We start from the raw sequence: 11,195 nt of genomic DNA, 5'->3' as shown, positions 1-11,195 counted from the left end.
TGGATACCTATGGTATAGGGATCGATGGCATAGGAGCAGATCCAAACACCTACATTACTATAAAAACAGAAGTGATATATGAGGGTAAGGAAACATCATTAGGCTGGTCGGTGTATAATAATTTAAGAAAGTTAGATAAAGCCCCTGATACCAGCATAATAGCAAAAAACCTATTCATGGACATGGCAGAAAAAATTGCAAAACAACTTGCAATAACCAATTGCTTTGTCTGTGGGGGAACCACCACAGGAGAACAGTGGCCATGGCAAGCCTTAGAAGCCTCGCCATCACTGTTCAACAACATGTCTTCTATAGGAAACATAACAGCCGGAACTGCCCCCGACCCCCTTATCTGGACAATTACTACCAATCTAATCGGTAGAAACTGCTTCTCCCGAAACGGGTCCATTCCGGTAGGACATCTCCTTTGTTTAGGTACGTGGGACATCTCCTACCGGAATTGGACAGCACCTGATAATGCTACTACCACACCCACAAAATTCAACACAACCCTCCTCCCTTATCTCAGGGACACTTCACCCTCCCAGAACTGGACTGCACCCAATGACATGTATTGGATCTGCGGCAACCTAGCCTACCCATCCCTCCCAGCAGATTGGCAAGGGTCATGTGTATTGGGATGGATAAGACCTTCCTTCTTCCTCCTTCCAATCTCAGTGAAGCAGGAACTAGGCATCCCTGTTTATGACATGTTGTCTCGCAAAAAAAGGGAAGCCGACAATGCTTTTGCAGGCTTCCCCTGCCAATCAGAATACACAGGGGACACCTGGACCTCAGAAAGAATAGTCTGCACCTATGGCATGGCTACTTGGGCCCAAGACGGGTCTTATGGGTACAGGACCCCCATATATATGCTTAATAGAATCATTCATTTGCAAGCTGTCTTAGATTTAGCAGGTCAATGAATAGATAAGGCTCTAAACACTCTTGCAACTGCTACAGACAAATTACGCACAGCTGTCTACCAAAATCGCTTGGCTTTGGATTATTTATTAGCCAAGGAAGGGGGGGTATGTGGGAGGTTTAATCTCACAAATTGCTGTCTTCAAATTGACAAGGTTGGCAAAGTCGTAGCGCAGTTAACTACTGAGATGCGACAATTAACCTACAATCTGGATCAAGTATGGCGAGGTATGGACCTCAAAAATATCTTTGGCTCCTGGCTCCCAAAACTGCCAGGATTACAAGCTATAGTAGCGCTCATAGGTATTATTGCTGCTGGGTGTGTCATTCTTCTATGTATATTACCAATCTTTGTTCACACCATCTCCAATAGTCTGTCACTGCTAGCAGAAAAATGCGCCATTGCACAGGTCAATGCCCTCTGGGAAAAAGAATCTCTGTACAAAGCTATACCCTCAGAGGACCCCGATGAGAACATGCGCACGGGCTTCTGTATGGGCTATAGCGAAGAACCAGAAGAAATCCCTCCGCGTAAAACTAAAACAGAGGAGATGCAGCAGCGAATCCACATCTAACAGCCTGGGCATATGCCAAAGCCTCACGTAGGCAAAGGCGTTTTGATATATGCCAAGCCTCACGTAGGCAAAGGAGTTTCGATACCTGCAAGACCTCACGTAGGCTGAAAGCAGGTATCAGGAACAAAAGGATGCTGCCCACCTTGGGCTACTGGCTGGACTGCAGGCGTGGATTGGTTACTTTGTATCCCTTAAGCACTGTGATTGGGCGCTACAATGTATCCACTGAGACCCCCCACTCTTTTAACATGTAAAGTAGACTGGACTTTCTCTTTTGTGACATTTAACAATGTGTGTTCAATAAAAGAGCTTCCCTGAGCGCGTGTTCGGGGCTGCTCATCCAAGACTGAACTGGCTTGGTCTCTTTCTTGATGCATTGGACTCAATGAGAAGCCCTCCTAATGCGGAGCAAAGCCGCAGATTGGGGGCTCCAAGGCTGCAGCCATGGCAGGTATGGGGAGCTAACAAACTTACAGAAGATTTTGAGAAGGAATCCAAAGGGGAACCATCTCAACAGATTTCTGCTACAAAAAGCCAACAGGTTTGGCCAATCTAATTGATTGGGAGAGAAATGTCCCAAAATGTGCACATTATGAGAAATAAATTTTGATATTATGCACTGCTAATTTTAAAATTGATGTGTCCTGAATGTATGATTTTGTTACAATATCATAGGATTTTACATTTTTATTTATTTATTTTATTAAATTTGTTTGTTTGCCACCCAATTTACCATAAGGTGACGCATTACAAATTTGAAGGTGACTTTGAGACCATGTAGTCCAAACCCTCCTCTTTGCAAGGATCCCAGTTAAAAATTCTCTGACAGATGACTCCATGATCTTGTTCTGACCTAGGCTTCCCTTTTACTGAGTTTAAATTCTTCTATATTTCACAATTACAGACCTTTATCAGGCTTGGAGAACTGCCAGGCCAATATCTTCCAAATGCCACTCTGTAGCAGACATTACTTGGCAATAAGTCAGGAACAGATGAATTGAACTAATGTCTCCTGCAAATACCACTCCCCTTTCGCTCATCTTTATTCCCTATGGGAGGGGCCATTCACCATCCACCTGTGGCTTTACTCCCGAATCGACCCTTGTTCCTTAGCTGTTCCCTTCTCCTGGCAGTTCTACACATATGCACACTAGGAACAGGCTCCAGCTGTTCTTCTGCCCCACTAATGTCCGGCTCCAAAGGCAGCTGATAACTGTCAGATGGCCCTGCCCCCATCTCTGCCTCTGACGCAGAGCACTCATCAGAGCCTTTCCCAAACTCCAGGACTGGCCCATGTTCCTCCCCAACCTCCTCACTGTCCAAATCTGCTGCCAGCTCTGTTGGCCACTGGTGGGTCACAACAGATCATTGCATTAAGACAATCAGGGAAGGAGAGTGTGAACTTCTATGATTCATTGGTTCAGTTCTAACATTCCTTTTCCTTTAGGGTGTATTTCCTTTAGCCAGAATCTCCTCTCTTGTGACTGAGCTCATTTTTCAATGTTTGATTATCTGCAATAACAATGAGCTGGTCTTAACCACCTGTGTAACCTTTGTAACCTTCTGTGTAGCCTTTCAATTGTTGGGAGAGTGCTGTATCTTTTCTTTTCCAACCAAGATATTGTGACGGTTGGGAAAGGTCCTTCCAGGCTCCTTCTGTCAACTCATAAAACAGTCCTATGCTTGTTTCTGAGTTGCTATAAGCAGGGGGTGGGAAAACCTGAAGGAGCAGATTGGCAAATAAAAATTACATCCCATGCTTATCTTAAAAAGATTGTAGCCTAGGCACCGGACCTTCTACCATGAAAATCATTCATTGGAGAATGTGATTGATGACACCCAGCCAGTGAATGTGCTTTGTTGGAAAATTTCATTGATGACACCTGGGGGGAGGGGAAAAACAGGATCACAGGTGACCGTAAATTACGTGTGTCAGAGTTGGCTTCATTTGGGATAATGTTGGACATGTTGCTACTAATACATCTTTTGATTTCTTTTGAAGTTTGGCTTGAAGCTCATGATTTCATTAGGGCAGTCACTGGAATCCTGACACCTTCTGTGCTTTGGCTCCAGTAGTCCAACCTGGCTCTTCTTGATAGTCTTTCTTCAAGGCTAATAGCAGCTCCTGAAATCATTTCCTTGGCTTCATTGCCCATCCCTAAACCTGATTCAGTTTCTGTGAAACGTCTTCTCCAAATGAGATGCCAACAGAAGGTTTTGGAGTGAGGGGAATTTGCAGCTGCATAACAAAAAGATCTTGACTGTGTATCAGAATGGTCAAACAAATGGCAACTTCAAATCTCAACAAATAAATGCTCTGTCTTACATATTGGCAAAAAAAATCCGAAAATAAAATACAAGCTGAATAGTCAAGATCTTGTTGATGATCCAAGCTCTGTAAAGGACCTTGGAATACTCACCTCTAATGGTCTAAGTGCTAGGGCCCACTGCAACTACATAGCCAAAAAGGCATTAAGAGTTGTTAACCTAATCTTACGTAGCTTTTTCTCTGATAATATCACACTACTAACTAGAGCATACAAAACATTTGCTAGACCAATACTCGAATACAGCTCATCAGTCTGGAACCCACATTACGTATCTGGTATTAGCACAATTGAGAAAGTCCAGAAATATTTCACAAGAAGAGTTCTCCACTCCTCTACTCATTGTAGAATGCCTTATGCCACCAGACTTGAAATTCTAGAACTAGAAAACCTTGAATTACGCCGTCTTCGGTCTGATTTAAGCATGGTATATAAAATCATACATTGCAATGTCCTACCTGTCAATGAATACTTCAGCTTCAACCATAACAACACAAGAGCACACAACAGATACAAACTCAAGGTTAACCGCACCAAGCTTGATTGCAGGAAATACGACTTCATCAACAGAGTGGTCAATGTCTGGAATACTCTACCCGACTCTGTAGTTTCTTCCCCAAACCCCAAAAACTTTAACCTTAGACTGTCTACTATTGACCTCACCCCTTTCCTAAGAGGTCTGTAGGGGGCGTGCATAAGTGCACCAACGTGCCTACCGTCCCTGTCCTATTGTTTCTTTTATTTTTCTTTTATTTTTCTTATATGTACCCATATCATGTATTCATAATTATGTATACACTTATACTTATTATCTTGTAAACAATTGACAAATAAATAAAATAAATAAATAAATAAACAGTCAGAGAAAGAAATCCAGAAAGGATCCTCACTATCTTTTCAGACTGTAAAAGTGTTGGTGGGAGATTTGTACTTTCAGACTTGAAGATTCTTTTAGTAAAGCTTTACAATTAAAGTGGAACTTGCTCAGATCGTAGTGATTCCAGCTTGGTTCATCTGGGAGGAAATGCCTGGAAACCTTCCACTTGACAAATTTATGCTTTCTGATAGTCATCATTTTGTTTTGTTTTTTAAAAAAGTCTATGAATAATCTATATATGATTGTTTGTCCAATGTATTTATATCAACATCAATCAGAATAGAGCTGGAAGGGACCTTGGAGGTCTTCTATTTCAACCCCCCGTTCAAGCAGGAAATCCTATACCATTTCAGACAAACGGCTGTCTAAACTTTTCTTGAAAGCTCCCAGTGATGAAGCATCCACAACTTCTGATGGCAAGCTGTTCCACTAGTTCAGGGGTAGGGAAACTTGGCTCTTTTATCACTTATGAACTTTAACTCCCAGAATTCCTGAGTGAGCCATAAAAGTTTCCCCATCCCTGGCCTACTGGTTTTTCAGTTGTGGAGGAAATTGTTTTTTTGACTTGAATGGGACTGTTTAATATACAAATGTAGGACATATTCTTTATATGTTCTGGGAGTTGAAGTCCATAAGTGATAAAAGAGCCAAGTTTCCCTACCCCTGCACTATTTGATTGTTCTCACTGTTAGAAAATTTCTTCTTAATTCTAGGTTATTTCCTTCCTTGCTTAGTTTCCGTCCATTGTTTCTTATCTTGCCTTCTGGTGCTTTGGAAAATAAATTGATCCCCTCTTCTTTGTGGCAGCCCCTCAAATACTGGAATACTGCTATCACGCCACCCTTTAGTCTCTCTTTTCTCTAGACTGGACATACCCTATTCCTGGACATTGGAGCTCTAGTGGATGATCACTTGAATATGAGCCAGCTGTGTGCAGCAGCAGCAGCAAAAAAACAAACAAACCCTAATACAATCCTTGGTTGTATAAACAGAGGCATAGAATCAAGATTACATTGGTACCACTTTATAAAACCTACACACCTGGAATACTGCATCCAGTTTTGGTCACCATATTACAAAATAGATGTTGAGACTTTGGAAAAGGTTCAGAGAAGAGCAACTGAGATGATCAAAGGCCTCTAGACTAAAACATATGAAGAACAGCTGCAGGATTTGGATTTGGCTAATCTAGAAAAAAAATAAGAATTAGGGGAGATACAATAACAGAATTCCAGTATTCGAGGGGCTGCCACAAGGAAGAGGGGGTCAAATTGTTTTCCAAAGCACCGAAATGCAGGACAAGAAACAATGGTTGGAAACTAACCAAGGAGAGAAGCAACCTGGAATTAAGGAGAAACTTTCAACAGTGAGAACAATTAACCAGTGGAACAGCTTGCTTCCAGAAATTGGGTGCTTCATCACTGGAGGTTTTTAAGAAGAGACTGGATAGTCACTTGTCTGAAATAATATGGTCCTCTTGCTTGAGCAGAAGGCTGGACTAGAAGACCTCCAAGGTCCCTTCTAGCTCATTTATTCATTCAATTCTATTCATATATTTTTGTCTCCTGGCTTTAATCATCTTGGTTGCTCTTCTCTGCATGTTTACAAAAGTCTCAATATCTTTTTTGTAATGTGATGATCCAAACTGGATGCAGTATTCCAGGTGTGGTCTTATTAAGGATTTATAAAGCGGCATTAATACTTCATGTGATTTTGATTCTATGCCTCTGTTTATACAACCAAGGATTGCATTAGCTTTTATTAGCTGCACACTGTTGACTTATATTCAAGTGATTGTCCACCGGGACTCCAAGGTCCCTCTCACCATTACTGTTTTTAAGCCAGGTTTCACCTAATGTGTACTTATATCCAGTTGGTTTTTTTGTGACCTTCTTTATAGTTCCCTAAAAATTGTAAATGTTGTAAATTATATTTTTTCAATATATGATCTACAAATTTTGCCGAATCTTTGTTTAGCACACAGAAAGATATGGTACCATGTGTCCACTCAATTCACAATGCTTGTAAGTAAGACAATCATAGAAGAAATATTCAAATGTGGAAAAAAACACCAAGGTTTCAGCTTTTAAAACTGCTGCATGTTTCTATTCTAGTTCCATCCCTTTCTGGAAAAGAATGAATTTTGCAATCTTTCCAAGGAGAAACTGTACTTGGAACAAATTAGAGGTGTAGCAGCAGACCTGAATGTCATGAGCTGGGTGATTCTCCCTGAGGATGATTTAATCGAAAAGAAATTGGGCAATTTTGAAAGAGAGAGACTTCTTATCAACCAAGATGCTCTCACATGGCTGAAGTTGCATAACAAGGTGTACAAAATATTGGTGTCTTTTCTCTGTTTTCCATAGCCTTAGGGCAAATTTGAAATGGATTAAGTTTAGTCACCTAAGTGGATGACTTTCTCTAATAATTAAATGAGGGGAGTAGAAACCTTATTGTGTTCTTAGACTGCTTGGGAGCTTCAGTGCTATTACAAAGGCCCAGACTCTCTCCTATTCAAATATTAGAATGAACTTCTAAAAACTGGGTATTTCAAAAGGAATTCTTTATTGAAAAGGAAGTTATCCAGGTAATAGTCAAAGCAGGCTCTAATACGCTTCCAGGCATGCAGCATAGATAAAGGGTGTTAGAACCCCTCCCAGTCTGATGTGGATTTTGTCAATACAAAGAAGCAACATGTTAATTTCCCCTCCCCCCGCTTTTTTTTCCTGGGAACGTAGTTGGGAAAAGTTTCCCAGGAAGTTTCTTTCAGAGCTGGAATTTTTATGGCCCCTTCTTCTCTTGCTATCTCTCCAAGAGGTGACAGGCATCTGGGCTCCAGACCCCAGTTGTATATCATGTGCAAGTTATACAGATCCAATACAAGACTTAAGATATTCAGGTTACATCAAAAAGGATTACTTATACCAACCTCCCCCCACTTCTTCTTTCATTGAAGAATAACAGATACACAGCTCTGACACAAGATGCCCATCAGATACTATAGTACACAATACTGTTTTAAGCTGATTCTGCATTGTCCAACATGGGATGCTGAGTGACTTCAGACACAGATCATGGTTTTTTTTGTGTCCTTTCTGCAATCTGGTATCTCCATAATACCTGTGAGAGAGGCCTTCAAGTGCTGGGGATTGTTGTGCTGGTAACTTCAGTTTCATATATTCCGAGGGATGGGCTGCTAGGGGTTCACAGGGGTTCAGAAGAGTCCCTAGCTAAGATTCTGTGCAGTTCAAAGAACCCACAAATCCCTCTCCTAGCTGGCTCCGCCCACCTCACCCCACCCTCACAGGAGTCCCCACGCAGCCTGTTTTGGATGCTGGGTATGCACGGAGGGTCGTGGAGGGTGAAAAATGGGTGTCCTGGAAGTTTGGGAAGGCTGGAAATGGGCCCGTTTCCAGCTTCCAGAAAGCCTCTGGAGCCTGGGGAGGCCATTTTTGCCTTCCCGGATGCTCCATAAAACCCTCCAGAGCCCAAGGAGGGCAAAAACACACACATCCCACCGTGATGCAGGAAGCCAGCTAGGCCATGCCCACCTTGGCCATGCCCACCCAGCAACCAGGCAGAGAATCCGTTGAAAAAAAAATTGAAGCCCACTCCTGCATGATCCTTCTCCTCAAAATAGCAAAAGAGAAGGCAATTCTGTTGAACAGTATCTGAGTTTAGATTTGGAATGAATCTGATGAAATTGAATCAAAACTGGAGGTGCTAGTCCTAGTGGGGGCGGGGGGGGGGACTTTGGAATTAGAAGTCACATTGTCCTGGTTTGGAATAGTGTCCCATGAAAGAGCAAGTCCATCATCTTGTGATGTTTTTAAATTGCTCAGAATTATCCCTGCCTCTCTTTTACTCCACTGGACAGTGCAATAGCATTTCTGCTTCTAGGAATGAGTTCCAAGTGTTTCAGTTCACATGAAATCTCAGTGACCAGTCTTCTATGAGATAGTGCCCTGAGCCAGAAGACTGAAGTACTGAGATATGATTTTGACCCAAAGAAAAGCCCTTCCTGATATCAGAAATCATGAAGGACAATTTGAAAGGAAATGCTACTTAGATTTGGCCTTTAGTTTGTAAGGAGGCACTTCATCTGGAAAAAAAAACCTCTGAATGCAATTTTTATCTCGACTCTTAGTTAGCTTAAGAATCTCTGGGCAAAAAGGAGGCTCCAGATATAACTAAATATAAATGTGGATCTGTCTTTCCATGCCAGTTGGTCTCCCCTAATTGTAGTCCCAAAACAGAAAAGAACCTTGTCTTGGATATCAACTGGGCCTTAGAAACAGGGCTCAATACTACTCATGTCACATCTGGTGTAGCAAAAGATGCCTGACTTACTCCAAAGGTGCTTTTTCAAAAGACTTCCTTTTGTTTGAAGACATTTCTTGAAGATATTTCTCTGCTTCAAGGAAAGCATCTTCAAGGAAAAACCAAGAAAGTCCAGTTGCCTTTTTAAAAAGCTCCTTTGGAACATAACCATGACCTGAATGGCTGAGAATCTCCATAGACATGGCTGGCTTTTTTTAAGGGACCTGGCTTCACCAGAAGGTGGTGATGGTGGCTCGCATTGTTTTCTGAGCTCTAGGCTCATGGGCTCAGAAAACAACGCAAGCCGAGGTGGCTTCGGCTCCATTTGGCTTTGTTTCCTCAGCCCCAGCTGCTTTCAGTCCACTCAGGAGGAGGAGGAGGGGGTGGTGGCGGCTCACATTGTTTTCTGAGCCCACGAGCCTAGAGCCTAGAGCTCAGAAAACAACGCGAGCCGCTGCCACCACCTCTCCCCCTCCCGAGTGGACTGAAAGCAGCTGGGGCTGAGGAAATGAAGCCAGGCGGAGCCGAAGCCACCTCGGCTCGCGTTGTTTTCTGAGCCCGTGAGCCCAGAGTCAGGGTGCTTCAGTGCACGACGTAACTTCTTTTCTCGGGAAACGCCGGGCGTTGTTGCTGCCCCCTGAGGGGAGGGCGATTCTGGGCTGCGCGAATGGGGGACTTCGTGGCTTTGGGTGGGTGGGTGGGTGGGAGCAAGGACAGACGGAGTCCGTGAAGTGGGGCTTGCCTGCCCTTGCTGGCTGCCTCTGTTTCCTTAGGGGTGGGGAAGGGGGCTCATCTGGACCAAGGGTGAGTCTCCCCCTCAGTTTCCCCTGAAGGATCTTCCGTCGCTTTTGCCTTCTCCCTATGTCTTCCCTCTGTTAAAATCCCCCCCACACACACACACACACTTATTTTCAGGCGGATAGATTTCGTGTCTGAGCATTCTCACATGACTGTGGGTCTTCCCCCCCAAAAAAAAACAGTTAAAAAAAGAAAAAACAATATATCCTCATGCAAGAACTTTTCTGCTTCTGATTACCCCCATGCTTACAAGTTGCAAAGGAAACACGGAAGCAGGGAAGCGGCTACCCAGCTCCGGAGCTCCACACCATTTTTTTTTCAGAGGGGAATCTCACTCGAGTATAAGCCGAGGGGAGTTTTTTCAGCACAAAAAATGTGCTGAAAAACTCGGCTTATACTCGAGTATATACGGTAACATAATGTAGTATTGAATAATTAAGATTGATAATTTAACAAAATATTACATGTTAGTATTAAATTTTAAAAGATTGTCAACTGTATTAAATATGAAGAATATTGTCATATTTGTACTAAAATGTAAGACACTCCGAAACCACATTGTTCACCCAATCAGAGATGGTATTCAGCAGGTTTTGACCAGTTCTGGAGAACCGGTAGCAAAAATTTTGAATAGTTTGGAGAACTGACAACTACCACATCTGACTGTCCCTGTCCCTATCTATTCTCTGCCTCCCAAGTCCCAGCTGATTGGCTGGGTTGCCTTCTTTGGTTGCCCTGCACAAGAGAACAGAGCTGGAAAGCAGGTTAGTGGGGTGGGGAAGGAATGGAGATTTTACAGTAACCTTCCCCTGCCATGCCCACCAAGCCAAGCCCACAGAACCAGTAGTAAAAACAACTGAGTCCCACCGCTGCACACAATGATATGATTGTTGAAATAAAAAATAAAAAATCTTTTGCAAAAAGAAAGAGAGAAAGAAAGAAAGAAAGAAAGAAAGAAAGATAGATAGAAAGACAGAAAGAAAGAAAGAAAGAAAGAAAGAAAGAAAGAAAGAAAGAAAGAAAGAAAGAAAGAAAGAAAAGAAAAGAAAAGAAAAGAAAAGAAAAGAAAAGAAAAGAACAAACACTGTTCCATTTCATGGGGATTATGGACTGAATATCAGAAAACGTAGCCTGCATTACCTCAGTCACTACCAAAGACTCTGTCCACATAGACTGAAGGAAACTGAGATAGCCCTTATGACCTTATCTGGTTCCTGAGGCCCAACAGGTTTAAGCTGTTATCAGATAATCTTATGTCTGGGACTTCCTTCAGATAATAGATAACAGATAATCAGAGTTGGAAGGGACCTTGTAGGTCATCTAGTCCAACCCCCTGCCCAAGTGAGAGACCCTACATCATTTCTGCCAAATGGC

At 42.6% G+C, this 11,195-nt stretch overlaps 1 long non-coding RNA gene across 1 annotated transcript; it reads right to left on the bottom strand.

Moving 5' to 3' along the window:
• Positions 1 to 9,908: 9,908 nt before the first annotated feature.
• LOC148126631 (uncharacterized) lies at positions 9,909 to 10,246 on the bottom strand. The gene is made up of 2 exons (XR_015742489.1): positions 10,130 to 10,246; positions 9,909 to 9,981 (listed from the first exon to the last, which is right to left on the bottom strand). It is a non-coding gene; the product is annotated as an uncharacterized LOC148126631 (long non-coding RNA).
• Positions 10,247 to 11,195: the final 949 nt, after the last annotated feature.

The sequence above is a fragment of the Pseudonaja textilis genome, chromosome 2, assembly GCF_049901715.1.
Source record: "Pseudonaja textilis isolate UNSWEBS1 chromosome 2, rPseTex1.2, whole genome shotgun sequence".
Taxonomy (NCBI): domain Eukaryota; kingdom Metazoa; phylum Chordata; class Lepidosauria; order Squamata; family Elapidae; genus Pseudonaja; species Pseudonaja textilis.
The sequence above is the reverse complement of the archived record's forward strand: the minus strand, read 5'-3'. Positions and strand labels throughout refer to the sequence as shown.